The 15,494-nt window shown below is 43.7% G+C and overlaps 1 non-coding gene across 1 annotated transcript; it reads left to right on the top strand.

The window, feature by feature from the left end:
- The first annotated feature begins 15,422 nt into the window (after window positions 1-15,422).
- On the top strand, window positions 15,423-15,494 carry TRNAH-GUG (transfer RNA histidin (anticodon GUG)). The gene has a single exon. It is a non-coding gene; the product is annotated as a tRNA-His (tRNA).

The raw sequence follows: 15,494 nt of genomic DNA on the forward strand, positions 1-15,494 counted from the left end.
GAATAATTTCAACTTACAAGCAATAAATTTGCTTACGATCCACTGCCTAAAATGTGAATATGGTATATGCATAGTAAAGAGTTATACACAATAAAGGAATGCTAGCCCATTGAGATGTAAATTTATAGCTTCGGGGAATTGAAAACCTCGTAGAGCTATGTAGTGAATTTATTGAAGGTCCGGGTGCGATTCCCGGCCGATGCAGTTCCATTTAAATTCACACCTGAATAAAAATCTTCATAAAAAGTTTCCTCTGTAAACAGTGCTGATGTCCGCCTCTGTGGTGTCGTGGTTGGTGTGATTAGCAGCCGACCCCGGAGGCCGGGTTCGATTCCCGTCTTCGCCACGAAAATTTGAAAAGTGGTACGAGGGCTGGAACGGGGTCCACTCAGTCTTGGGAGGTCAAATCAATAGGGGTGGGTTCGATTCCCACCGCAGCCGTCCTAAAAGTAGTTTTCTCCGTGGTTTCCCACTTCTCCTCCAGGCAAATGCCGGGATGGTACCTAACTTCCTTCCCTCTCCCTTTCCTATCCCTTCCAATCTTCCCATCAACCACCAAGTCCCCTGTTCAGCATAGCAGGTGAGGCCGCCTGGACGAGGTACTGGTCATCTTCCCCAGTTGTATGCCTTGACCCAATATCTAACGCTCCAGGACACTGCCCTTGAGGCGGTAGAGATGGGATCCCTCACAGAGTCCGAGGGAATAACCAGCACTGGAAGGTAAGCAGATTAAGAAAGGAAGAAGAAATATATTAATAAAATGTTCATTGAAAGCAACAACTTTACCCAAGAGTAGATACGAGCCCCGTGGTCCTCAGTAGGCCTAAACGACAAAGAAGAAGAAGAATAAAATGTTCATTGAAGCTTAACGATAGTGTGGAGACTAAAATCAAACAAAAATATAAGAGATCATTACGAGCTGCCCCAGCAAAGTCGAGGGCATTACACTAAAAACTTCCAATTACTTCAAGGACATACAAGGATTTGCGCAACATGTGCACGTTTGGTGTTATTCCGTGTTACCATAATGAATACCTCAGTCTGAAACCTATGCCTAATGTACCAGAATGAAAAATCTATTATTTTTTTTTTTTTACCATACTTGTTCTTTTCCCAGGCAAAACACGTGGGTGTTTTGAACTGAAACATCTTGTCTTATGGTATGTATGCCAGGTAAAAGCGAAGGACCCGAGGATATGATCACAATATGAACGGTCAGGTAAAACTACAACTTGCCTGTTCGCTTTATTTATCTTCATTAGTTCTGTTTGATCAGAATGTAACTTAACAAATGTAAATAAAACTATACGCCTGAAGAGATACGAGGTAAGTGTTCCTTCAATTACCACGCCATTTAATCATTATCCCAATCATGAACACAAGTAGCTCAGTACAGCTGATAAGTTTGTGTCGGGTGTAGATTCTTTCTTTCTTTCTTTCTTTCTTTCTTCACCGGGTGAGTTGGCCATGCGGTTAGGTTCGCGCAACTGTGAGCTTGCATCTGGGACATAGTGGGTTCGAACCCTACTGTCGGCACCCCTGAAGATGGTTTTCCGTGGTTTCCCATTTTCACACCAGGCAAATGCTGCGGCTGCACCTTAATTACGGCCAAGGCCGCCTCCTTCCCACTCCTAGACCTTAACTGTCATATCGTCTCCATAAGACCTATCTGTGTCGGTGCGACGTAAAGCAAATAGAAAAAAATCTTTATTTCTTAATCCGTTTACCCTCCAGGGTTGGTTTTCTCCCGGACTCACCCTTCTACCGCCTCAAGGGCAGTGTCCTGGAGCACGAGACTTTGGGTCGGGCGGATAAAACTGGGGAGAGAGACCACACCAGTATCTTGCCCAGGTGGCAAGTACCTGAAATAACATAATTACTCATTGCGTCGTGAGATCATACCATGGAGAGTTCCGTTTTTGCGCACTCACACCAAGTGTTTGAGATCGTGAATATTTTGCCATTGCAGGTGTTATTGTGTGTTTAATTATATAGTTTTATAGTTTTTATGAGGAATGTGTATATGTGTTGGGGTTATTTGCGTGTTTGTTCAGTGTGGAATACTCAGTGGAGAGCCTCTTGAAAAACACATACCGGTATGTTTCAAAATATTTTTATTTTTTGAAGTGGGATGGGTTACAGCACACAACTGATTTTCTGCACCAAACGCCACTGCTCTCTGGCCAGAAGAGGCGCAGTGGCTGAATGTAAGGTGATAGATGAAAGAGACTGGTAATAGACATCTATCAAGTGGTCTTCATATAAAAAGCTTATGTGGATGTAGTTTTACTAAATATATGGTGTTTGAAATACAAGCAACAATAGAAATAGTCTTAATTTTACATTTTAAAAAATAATACAGTCATTACAAGTGCCACCAGCATAGATGATGGATTGTGGCCGCAAGGAAATACGTAGTTCGCCAAGTAGCTACCCGAGGCCACCTGTCGTTCAAGAAGACCATGGAGAAATGGAGGGAGACAGGTGACGTTAACACCATCCATTATAAGATAGTAGCGTAGCACGGTGTAGCACTCTTCTCTTAGCCGTGATCGTCTAGTGGTTAGGACACTGCGTTGTGGCCGCAATAACCCAGAATCGAATCCCGGTCACGGCAGGGAGCGTGTTTTTATTGCAGACATTATTCCGTTAAACTTTCTGAAAAAGTTAATGTAATGCAAAATTACATAGACCGCTCATCAGATTATCGAAAATTAAGTACCTGAAATAACATAATTACTATAATTACTCATTGCGTCGTGAGATCATACCATGTAGAATAGATATGGAGAAGTAAAATACAGAATAAGAATAGTACGTAGGGCTGATTGTCCGCCTCTGTGGTGTAGTGGTTAGCGTGATTAGCTGCCACCCCCGGAGGTCCGGGTTTGATTCCCACCTCAGCCATCCTGGAAGTGGTTTTCCGTGGTTTCCCACTTCTCCTCCAGTCAAATGCCTTAAGGCCACGGCCGCTCCCTTCCCTCTTCCATGCATGTCCCATCCAATCTTCCCATACCTCCACAAGGCCCCTGTTCAGCATAGCAGGTGAGGCCGCCTGGGCGCGGTACTGGTCATCCTCCCCAGTTGTATCCCCGACCCCGAGTCTGAAGCTCCAGGACACGGCCCTTGAGGCGGTAGAGGTGGGATCCCTCGCTGAGTCCGAGGGAAAAACCCACCCTGGAGGGAAAACAGATTACGAACGAACGTAGGGCTGATTGCAGTGGAAGCATAAGTACAGGGCGGTGGAGGTCAACTGGGTACAAGGAAATGAAACATCACGTCAAGATTCCTGGTATTCGCAACTGACATAATTCAGTGCCATGAACCATTATCAGGACTGTAACAAAATTGAAGAAATTCAAGGGGAGTAAGAACTAACCTCACAATCAACAGAAATCCAAGATATAGCTGTATATAGGCCTATATTCAGAATTCTCAAAAAGGACAAACGTCCAACAATCAGGCACGGTTATAGAAATATAGAATAATGGTTTGAATTCAAGCATCCAATCGACGTGGGTATAACAACAACCAGTAGGCGATACTGACTGTGTTTACAAATACAATCAGGCGTTTTTTACCAGCTTGACATATCTTAATTAAAGATCAGGTACAGAGAAATTCAAACCCATCAACCACATGTAAATGACGATTACATTCCACTTAGTACATTTCTCAAATAACACAAAAGATTGTACTAATTGATAATTTCCCAACCATGATTTACACAAAGATGAAACTTACATCAAAGAGAACATAAATATTTACATTCATAATTTGAACTTTGAACAGAATACATACTTCCAGGAAGGACAAAGATAAATAAAATTACAAAGGAGCGGAGTATGGTTTAGTGGTTAGGGTGATTATAGCTGTCACGCTCATGAGGCACGGATTTGATTCCCAGCTCTGCCATGAAATTTGAAAAGTGGTACGAAATCTGGAACGGGGTCCACTCAGCCTCGGGGAGGCGGATCGATTTCCACCTCAGCCATTCTTGAAGTGGTTTTCCGAAGTTTCGCGATTTTCTCCAGGCTAATGCCGAGATGGTACCTAACTTAAGGCCACCGAGACTTCCTTTCCTCTTCCTTTGCTATCCCTTCCAATCTCCCATCCCCACAAGGACACTGTTCAGCATAACAGGTGAGGCCAACTGGGCGGGGTAGTGGTCCTCCACCCCAGTTGTATAAGAGACCAAATATCTCAACCTCCAGACACTGCCATTGAGGCGGTAGAGGTGGGATCATCCACTGAGTCCAGGGGAAAAACAAACTCTGGAGTGTAAACGGATAAAATAATAATATTAATAATAATAATAATAATAATAATAATAATAATAATAATAATAATAATAATAATAATAATAACAATAACAAGAAAACAACCCACATTGCACCTTCGTGGACTTCTAGAAAGCATACGACTCCACTGACCGGCAATCCCTCTTCCAAACACTGAGTGAATACGAACTGGACAACAAGACTAAAAAAATCATCAGACTAACTCTCACCAACACAACTTCCCAAGTAAAATTCATGGGAAATATATGTGAAAAATTTCAGATAAAAACCGGTGTTCGACAAGGAGATTGACTTTCCCCACTACTCTTTAACACAGCCCTGGACAAAATCATGAGAGAATGGGAACAAGCTCTAAAAGCTCAAGGAAATTGGCAACCAGTAAGTATGACAGGAAAACGTGTAAAAAATCTCCTGTCTCGCTTTCGCAGTTGATCTCGCGATCCTTGGAACAAACGAACAACGGGCATCAGCCCAATCGAAACCCTCAAGAAATGCTCAGAAAAATTCGGCGTACAAATCTCCTTCTCAAAAACAAAGGTCATGTGCAACCACTGCAGCCTCCAGAATTTGAACACGAAATTTGGCACAATCGAAAAGGTAACTGAGTTCCGATATCTCGGAGAAATTATAGTACCAACAGGAAAAGAGCAGAAGGACCTCGAGGTCCGCATCCAGAAAATGAAGAGAGCCCTCTGCCGAACGTAAAACATTTACTACAAAAAATGCCTTTCAATCTTCACTAAAATTCGACATTACAACACTGTGATCAAACCTGAAATACTATACGCGAGTGAAACACTGGATCTCCACAGGAAAACAGTACTCGAAGACATCCTTAAAGAGGAACGTAAACCCATCAGAAAAGTTATCGGCCCAAAACTGACTGACGAAGGATACAGACTGCAATCTCGTACAAAAACCGAGAAGCTCCCAAACCTTGCGGCCGACATCAGAAAAAAGACGCCTGAAAATTTACGGATAAATCAAACGTCTTCCAGAAAACAGACTGACAAGAATCTTACTTGAGGCAACAGAAAACATCAAAACAAATAGGTGAACAACGGAAATCCGCCAAGAGCTGGAAAAATCAGTAATCAAAGTGGCCGACATCGCTGACCGAACCTGCTACAGAACGAAAATCAACAAGTGGGAAGTAGAGTAAGAGAGAAACCACAAGAAGAAGAGAGGAGCGAATTGGAGAGAAGAACGAAGAAACACGATGAGAGAAAAATTGAAGGCTGCCTGGCAAAGAAGGAAATGCACAACGTCCAAGTGAGCTTTGCGTAATCGGTTTTCTGATCCTTTCCTCATCTAATAATAATAATAATAATAATAATAATAATAATAATAATAATAATAATAATAATAGTAATAATAATAATAATAATAATTGTGTAGGTGTTACCTCTCACTAATTACCTTTGCTGTTTTCGGAATCACCAAGGGGTTGTAATTTTGTCCCGGAGTAAATCTACGGACACCAACTTTCTCTGCATTGCAAGGTGATATCTACATGACACAAACCGCGCAGCCACTTAATTGGTAGTATCTTTTCTTAAATTATGAGCAGCTTTAAATACCACCGGGCTGAGCAGTGATCGAACCTGCCAACTTCATCTTCAAAGGCCAGCGTTCTACCATCTGAGCTACTCAGCCTCGTGACCGGTCCTAATATTTTGATAAAACATCTGGTAAATTGTAAGGGAGTCCAAAAACCTACGATTACCACACGACATATTCTTCTTCTTGCTCTCTTCGTCTACCACTATTCCCACACCCTGGTGTGATCGCGGGTGCGAACTGTACAGCAGATGTGGATTTGGCACTGTTTTACGGCCGTATGTCCTTCCCGACGCCAACCGATTGTGGAAGAAAGTATTCACTATTACGTGTTCCACTGGTGGTAGTTCGTGTGGTCTGTTGAGTGAATGTGAAGAGGACTATGTTGGGACTAACACAAACACCCTGTCCCCGACCCAGAGGAATTAACCCGATTAATACGATTAAAATCCTTGACTTAGCTGAGAACCGAACCTGGGACTATATAACCCGATGCCTCAACGCTGACCATTCAGCCATACACAGTTTCATCACAGGATATAAATAAATACATAATTAATTAATAATTGTGAAAATTGTGAAAGATGTCATGAATGTCGTATTAAAGAAAGCATGTGTTCTGTGGGTTGGTTCCCAGCGTTGAAATGAGAGAATTCTTCTGTCTCCACTATTACAGGATTTTTTTTTTTAATTTGCTTTTTGTCGCCCCGACACAGATAACTCTTTTGACGACGATGGAATACTAAAGGGCTAAGAGTGCGAAGGAAGCGAACTCGGCCTTAATTAAGGTACAGCCCCAGCATTTGCCTGCTGAAAAAATGGGAAAAACACGGAAAATAATCTTCAGAGCTGCCGACAATAGGGTTCAAACCCACTATCTCTGGATTGCAAGGTGATAGTTACATGACACAAAACGCGCAGTCACTTAATCGATAGTATCTTCCTTAAATCTGGCCTTCTTTAGTATGTCGTTGAGTCTGTATGTTACACTTAACACGGGTTCTGACACCTTCAGAAGACAAAAAATCGAGTCTAGTTTACTTAGAAGCCATAACTTCCGGTTTCATCTGCAGTAATATATACGAGCTCTAGAATTGATCTACAGCGAATCTGTAGCTCAACTTATAATTATTTCGACTATTTAGCGAATAACTAGTCTTATACAATTAAAACAAACATGTACTGACATTAAAAGTTTAGAAATATTAAAAAATACCACTATTCATAACTTAATGAGCACACATTTCCAAAACTCACCTTATTCACATTGTTCTTTTGAAAATAAATCAGAGTGTCCGCCCATGTGGTGTAGTGGTTCGTGTGATAAGCTGCCACGCCCCGGAGAGCAGGATTCGATTCCCGGCTATGCCACGAAATTTGAAATGTGGTACGAGGGCTGGAACGGGTTCCACTCAGCCTCGGGAGGTTAACTGAGTAGAAGGGAATTCGATTCACACCTCGGCCATCCTCGAAGTGGTTTCCGATGGCTTCCATCTTCTCCTCCAGGCAGATGCCGAAATGGTACCCAACACATGGCCGTTTACAGCCCAGTTTGGTTTTTCCCTCGCACTCAGCGTGAGTTCCCACCTCTACCGCATCAACGGCACTGTTCTGGAGCCTGAGAAATTTCGTTCGGGATACAACTGGGATGGCGGGCCAGTAACTCGCCCAGTCGACCTCACCTGTGCTAAACTGAACAAGGCCCTTGTGGGGAATGAGACGTTTGGAAGGGATTGGCGAGGAAGAAGGTCGGAAGCGGCCGTGGTGTTAGGTTAGGTGCTATCTCGGAATTTGCCCGGAAAAGAAGTGGGAAACCACGAAAAACCACTTCGAGGATGGCTGAGGGGGGAATCCAACCCCCCTCCTATACTCAGGTGACACCCTGAGGCTGAGTGGACACCGTTCCCGTCCTCGTAGTAATTTTCAAATTTTTGGCATAACTTGGAATCGAACCCGACCCTCCGGGGCTAACAGCTAATTACACTAACCACTTAAGTGAGGAGCCGTGCGTGAGTAAATGTAAGCAATTCTGAAGTCATTCATGCTCCGAGGTTTTTCATCAACTTTTATAAGAGAGTCGTATAGCGACATGTCCCACTCTTCTTCGTAGCCGTGATCGTCTAGTGGTTAGGACATTCTGTTGTGCCCGCAGTAACCCAGGTTAGAATCCTGGTCAATGCAGGGAGTACGTTTTCATTCCGGAAGTTGTTCCGTTAGCCGTTCTGAAAAACTTACTTTTATGTAAAAATATATAGATCGATCATCAGAGTATCGTAAGTTACGCCCACTCATCTTCGGGAGGTCAAATGTGTAGAGAGAGATTCGAAAAGTGGTACGAGGTATGGAACAGGGTCCACACGGCCTCGGGAGGGGGTTCGATTCCCTCCTCAGCCATCCTCGAAGTGGTTTTCCATGGTTTCCCAATTCTCTTACAGGCAAATTCCAGGATGATACCTAACGTAAGGCCACGCCGCTACCTTCCCTCTTCCTTGTCTGTCCCTTCCAAATTTCCAAACTCCACACAAGGCCCCTGTTCAGCATAGCAGGTGAGGCCACCTGGGCGAGGTACTGGTCATTCTCCCCCGTTGTATCCCCCGACCAAATGCCTCATGCTCCAGGACACGGCCCTTAAGGCGGTAGAGGTAGGATCCGTAGCAGATTCCGAGGGAAAAACCAACTCTAGAGGGTAAACAAATTAAGAAAGAAAGAAAGAAAGAAAGAAAGAAAGAAAGAAAGAAAGAAAGAAAGAAAGAAAGGTCTGATCAATAACGGACTTCACATCTCATGTTATTACTCGCGGTTCAATTTTTGAAACAAAATCCTTTGCAGGGGAAAATTTTGAAGTGGATTGTAGCTTTTCAGATACTGCTGATTACCCGTCTTAAACGTGCAATCCTTCTTACCCAACTGATAAAGAGTAAATAAGTGAATATATTAATATGCTAGCACATTTACCCGTGTTTCGCTACGGTATTTTACATTGTATACGGATTTCTCCGCAAATTACTGTAAAGGCTGTGAGTAAGACTTGTTGAATTGCACCTGCAAACGGACTTCACCATCAGATGACTCGTCCAGTGTTCTACATGGTTGGTCCTGTGACATATTCTCGTATTTCCTATATTTATGTGTTAGATTCAGTTAGTCATTGAAATTTGGTACAGATTTCACATACTACTTTATTTTTGTGATACTCATGTGACCCTGGAATCAAAAAGTGTTGCGAACATATGGCCACTGACCATGTCAATGTGCGTGCCCAATGGCATGATGCATCTTTCCTACAAGTATGCCAAACGATAACATACACGTGTAAAACGTACAAAATTAACTTGAGCCCAAGAAATGCAGTACTATTTAACGAATAAGGGATAGAGATACGACAAAATGCCATACGCCCAAAGTTGTAGATCTCTCCAAATTGAAACGCGCTTTTGTGATACGACTTACGGTTTAGCCACCAATTATTCTGAAAGGAAGGTCTGCACCGTCGTTAAAACTGCATCCATATTCCGATATTTTCCAGGGCCAAAAGTTATACATTTGCATAGCCGGGAAGTTGTATTTCCTCAAAGAAAAGTTTGTCCAGGTTTCGGGATTAGCATTCGTATACATACGGAGTAATTAAGGAAGAAAGTAATACAGTTGAGAAAGTTGAAATTAATAGAGAATAGGATTATAACTGAGGACAGCGGGATGAGTACAAATATTCGAATGTAAATTCCAAGTGAATGTATTGGAAAATCAAATGCTCCGTCAATAAATTATGCTGGTATGAATTATGGATGTAAGAAAGCCGTGACAGACGAGAAATTTAGGTGCAGGGTTTCTTGGGTAAACAGATAAGATGACTAATGGTGTTATTAATTGAGCTATTCGAGGACGATTATAGCCTCCAACGATATTCCGCCAATATCCCGCAGAATGGCCGATTGACGCCTCTCTTGCCTTCTACCCAAGGAACAACCACGAATTTAAAGGCATAATGAGGAAAATGGCAATACATTACTTCACTGCTGGCATGCATTCAGAGACGTTGCCGTGGTAACATGTAGGTTCGTTGTCGGTCTGTCGGTCACACACGCAGACCATGATACACGCAGAAAATAGTAAATTTCTCCGTCATTTGAAGAGTAAGGTAAATTATGAACATAACGAAAGTTGTTTATTATGAAGATTCTTTTCACATACGGTCCTCGGAGTTTACAGAAAATCAATAGTATAAGAGAAAATGGAGGAAAACCGTTCTGGTTTTCCTATAAACCCCCCTCAATGCAAAGCTTTTAAAATGATTTGCATATCGAAACCTTCCTCGGGATGAGTATAATCTAAATATGAAGTTTGGTTGAGATCCATCCAGCCGTTTCGCCGTGATGGTGGAACTAACGGACAAACAGACAGACTATAACAGACTCGAAAAATAAAAACCACCGATTCGGTCTTGAGTTGACCTAAAACGGATAAATATCTGAAAAATTGGCAAAACAAACGAAATTACAGACAGTGGACCCCCTACAACTTTATTTGTATAGATATTCCTCAAAGTCGATGGTGGTGACCTTTTTCCTTCCGAAAACCTAGTCAGGTACTATAAAAATAATAGTCAGGACGAAGATCTAATTTGTTACATACCGTAGCTACCATAGTGCTGTGTTCATTTAATTCACAACAATAAATTAAAAAATGTACACCTGTGTGGTCTAGTGGTTAGTGTGATTAGCTGCCATCCCCGGAGGACCGGGTTCGATTCCCGGCTGTGCCACGAAATTTGGAAAGTGGTACGAGGGATAAAGCGGGGACCACTCAGCGCCGAGGGGTCAACTGAGAAGAGGAGTTTCGATTCTCATTTCAGACATCCTCAAAGAGCTTTGCCGTGGTTCACACTTATCCTCAGCGGAAATGCGGGATGGTACATAACTTTAGGCCACCGCCGCTACCTTCCCTCTTCCTTGTCTATCCTCTCGAATCTTCCCATCCCTCCGCAAGGTTCCTGTTTACCATAAGTTAGATGGAGACGCCGCCTGGGCGAGATACCGGTCATCCTCGGCAGTGGTATCCCCCGACGCAAAGTATCACGCTCCAAGACACTGCTCTTGAGGCGGTAGAGGAGGGATCCCTCCCGGACACCGAGCGAACAACCAACCCTGGGGAGTAAACGGAATAGAATGAAAGAAGAAAGAAAGAAAGAAAGACAGAATATCTAACAACATTGGTATTACAGTCAAGACCGACTCCAGTCCTCCGGCCGAAGTATCCGGACTGCTGTTTGGCTAACACGAAAAAAATCAAGTAGATATTATATAAATGGCGGTAATTTAACATGATAACTGTAAGAGCTACGAGCATAGGGTAAATCTCTTTTTTAATGTATGAAAACGCTTCGCCAACAAGTACGCATCACATATAATCAGCTAGAATCACATATATTCCACTAGAAAAGGTAACACCCGGTGTGTTGGATGTGCGGTTAGGAGCGGGCAGCTGTGAGCTCGCATCCGGGAGATAGTGGATTCGAACCCCATTGTCGGCAGCCCTGGAGATGGTTTTCCGTGGTTTCCCATTTTCACACCAGGCAAATGCTGCGGCTGTACCTTAATTAAGGCCACGGCCGCTTCCTTCCAATTCCTAGGCCTTTCCTGTCCCATCGTCGCCATAAGACCTATCTGTGTCGGAGCGATGAAAATACACGATAAAGCTAAAACTTAAAATAAATATATTTGTAACACCATTTTGAACATTTCAAAATAAATTAAGGTGCGAAATTCCTCAATTTATTTGCTCTCATGAAAACTATGGGTCCACCTCTGTGGTGCAGTGGTTAGCGTGATTAGCTGCCACCCCCGGAGGTCCGGGTTCGATTCCCGGCTCTGCCACGAAAATTTGAAAAGTGGTACGAGGGCTGGAACGGGGTCCACTCAGCCTCGGGAGGTCAACTGAGTAGAGGTGGGTTTGATTCCCACCTCAGCCATCCTCGAAGTGGTTTTCCGTGGTTTCCCACTTCTCCTCCAGGCGAATGTTGGGATGGTACCTAACTTAAGGCCACGGCCGCTTCCTTCCCTCTTCCTTTCTATCCCTTCCAATCATCCCATCCCTCCACAAGGCCCCTGTTCAGCATAGCGGGTGAGGCCGCCTGGGTGAGGTACTGGTCATTCTCCCCAGTTGTATCCCCCCGACCAAGAGTCTGAAGCTCCAGGACACTGCCCTTGAGGCAGTAGAGGTGGGATCCCTCGCTGAGTCCGAAGGAAAAAGCCGAACCTGGAGGGTAAACAGATGATGATGATGATGATGAAAACTATGGAACATAACGAATTGCCTTAGTTTTGAACTGGTGGAGAGTTTCTTATATTCTGCACCCAATGAAAGGGAAGTACACCCAGAATAATAAAGCTATTGGCTTTACGTCTCACTAACTACTACCGGGACGCCGAAGTGCCAGAATTTAGTCCCGCAGGAGTCTTTTTACGTGCCAGTAAATCTACCGACTCGAGGCCGACGTACATGAGCATCTTTCATATACCACCGGACTGAGCCAGGATCGGACCAGTAAACTTGGGGTCAGAAGACCAGCGCCTTAACCGTCTGAGCCACTCAGTCCGAGTACACTCAAAGAAAGGCCCTGGTAATGTTAACATAATGTTGACATATGGCAAAGCAGCACTTCACACAATGATGGTAACCTTAGTAATGAAACGCTCAACACTAAATGTGTAATAGGCTTTTACCCATTAAAGAACATTAGTGCGAAATTCTACTGACTCTAAACAGTGATATTTAACCACATGGATGAGCTTCAGTTCGGGGTAGTCTGCTTTATAACAGATAACCACAGCATGAACGAAAGGTGTTGGTAGCTTGGGTTAAAAACCCAACTAATCACTCCAAGTCACTATTTCTTCAGTATAACTGTGTAGATATCGCTCCAGTCCGCCTGTTTGGTGTAGTGGTTAGCGTGATTACCTGCCACCCCCGAGGCCCGGGTTCGATCCCCGGCTCTACTACGAAATTTAAAAAGTGGTACGAGGGCTGGTCAAATGAGTAGGGGTGGGTTCGATTCCACGAAGTGGTTTTATGTAGTTTCCCACTCCTCCTCCTGGCAAATGCGGGGATGGTACCTAACTTAAGGCCACGCCCTATTCCTTCCCTCTCCTTTGTCTGTCCCATCTAATTTTCCCATCCCTCCACAAGGCCCCTATTCAGCATAGCAGGTGAGGGTCATTCTCCCCAGTTATATCTCCCGACCCAAAGTCTGAAGCTCCAGGACACTGCCCTTGAGGGGTTAGAGGTGGGATCCCTCGCTGAGTCCGAGGGAAAGGCGATCCTGGAGGGTAAGGAGATTAAGGAGAAGAAGAAGAAGAAGCACAAATTGTTTAAAATACACTTACATCCAAATCACTCCACACTTTGAAGCACATAGACACTGACGGAATATCACAATATCAATTATATTCTATATACATTAATATTTCTCGAGGAACACGAATAGGTTCACCGCCTGCAATTAGAGAAAAGTCTTTCTGATCCTCAGACTTATTCTCAAAATGATGCATGCACACTACAGTAATGTCATCGACATGAAAATAATCTTCTTCATTTTCGTTTTAATTATCTGTTTACCCTCCAGTGTAGGTTTTTCCCTCGGACTCAGCGAGGGATCCCACCACTACGGCCTCAAGGGCAGTGTCCTGGAGCGTGAGACATTGGGTCGGGGGATACAACTGTGGAGAATGACCAGGACCTAACCCAGTGGGCCTCACCTGCTATGCTGTACAGGGGGCTCTGTGGGTGCATGTGAAGTTTGGAAGGGTTAGACAAGGAAGAGGGAAGGAAGCGGCCGCGGCCTAAAGTTAGGTGCCAAACCCGGCATTTTCCTGGAGGAGAAGTGGGAAACCACGGGAAACCATTTCCAAGAGGCTGAGTGAACCCTGTTCCGGCCCTCGTACCACTTTTCAAATTTCGTGGCAGAGCCAGGAATCGAACGCGGGCCTCCGGGAGTGGCAGATAATCACACTAACCACTACATCACAGAGGCGGACACTGCGTATAATTGACTTACTTGACTTATTTCCTGTAACTCCTAAGTGGAGCATAGGGCATCAACGAACTTCCGCCACCGGACTCTGTTCTGCGCCATCGTCCTGATCTCTGTCCAGGTCTTTCCTCCTTTCTCCATCTCTTCTGCTATTACTCTCCTTCCCCATGTGTTTCTTGGTCTGCCTCTTCTCCTGCTACCTTGTGGGTTCCATTCCAGGGCTTGTCTTGCTATGTCTTTATCTCGCCGTAATGTATGCCCGATCTACTTCCATTTCTTACGACGCATCTCAATATCAATGTGTGTTTGATGGTTTTTTTCCATAGTTCTTCATTGGAGATTACTTGTGGCCACCATATCCTCTGGATATTCCTCAAACTTCTGTTCACAAATGTTTGAAGTCTGCTAATCAGTTGTTTGTTAGTCTTCCATGTTTCACACCCATAGAGCAGTACTGACTTGACATTTGTATTGAAGATGCGTAGTTTGGTATAGGTGTTACGTTCCTTAGATTTCCAGATTGGTCTCAGCATTGCAAATGCTCCTTTAGCCTTATTTATTCTATTTCCTATATCCTCTATAGTTCCTACCTCAGGGGTGACTATACTTCCCAGGTAGCAAAACTGGTTGACTTGTTCGATCTCTTGGTTTCCTAAAAATAATAGTGCCTTGTTTCGGTTTTTATAACGCATGTCCTTGGTTTTCTTTCCATTTATCTTCAATCCCACCTCTGATGCTTCGGTTTTTAAATCATTCAGCTTTGCTTCCATATCCTTAAAACTGTTGGCTAACAAACACAAGTCATCCGCAAAGTCCAAGTCCTCCAACCTGCCTGTCAGTCCCCATTGAATTCCTCTTCGGCGATTCATTGCCTTCTTCATCATAAGATCCAGCACCATCAGAAATAGTATTGGTGACAGCAAACATCCTTGCTTAATCCCTGTGTTTACTGGGATGGGCTCAGACAACATCCCCTGATGTAAAACTTGGCATGTGTAGTTCTCATACATTTCTTGGGTTATCTTTATCATTTTCTTTGGAATCCCAAATTCTTTCATGGCTTTCCACATCTTCTTCCTCATTACATTATCAAAGTCTACAAATAGCAGATACAGTGACGACTGCAGCTCCGTGGATTGTTCACTGCGTATAATTACAGATCATAAATGTCCACTGACTCATATAAATACACTCACACACTTATATTCTATAAAGAAACCAACATTCATCCTCAACTTTCATGAAATTACACCGACTACATACGATAGCAACAAACCGAAACAGTCTCACATTTCCAACATAACCGGCTACTCGATTCGCCATCTTTGAACGATCGGCAGTAGCATTAAGGTGTGAGGATTGGAGTAGGTCTTGTCACAGTACGGAAGATCGCTACAAACCAACAGTTCTTCTACACGCTGTTAGAGGTCCCCAGACGCTAGTGAACATCGTAGGAAATGGAGCGAGACCAACAGAGTTTGAGATTTCAAATCTTATAAAGTAGTAAGGAGCTACCGTGCGTGTTCCTCATAGCCGTGATCGTCTAGTGGTTAGGACATTGCGTTGTGGCCGCAATAACCCAGGTTCGAATCCTGGTCACGGCA

This window comes from Anabrus simplex, chromosome 1 (genome assembly GCF_040414725.1).
Source record: "Anabrus simplex isolate iqAnaSimp1 chromosome 1, ASM4041472v1, whole genome shotgun sequence".
Taxonomy (NCBI): domain Eukaryota; kingdom Metazoa; phylum Arthropoda; class Insecta; order Orthoptera; family Tettigoniidae; genus Anabrus; species Anabrus simplex.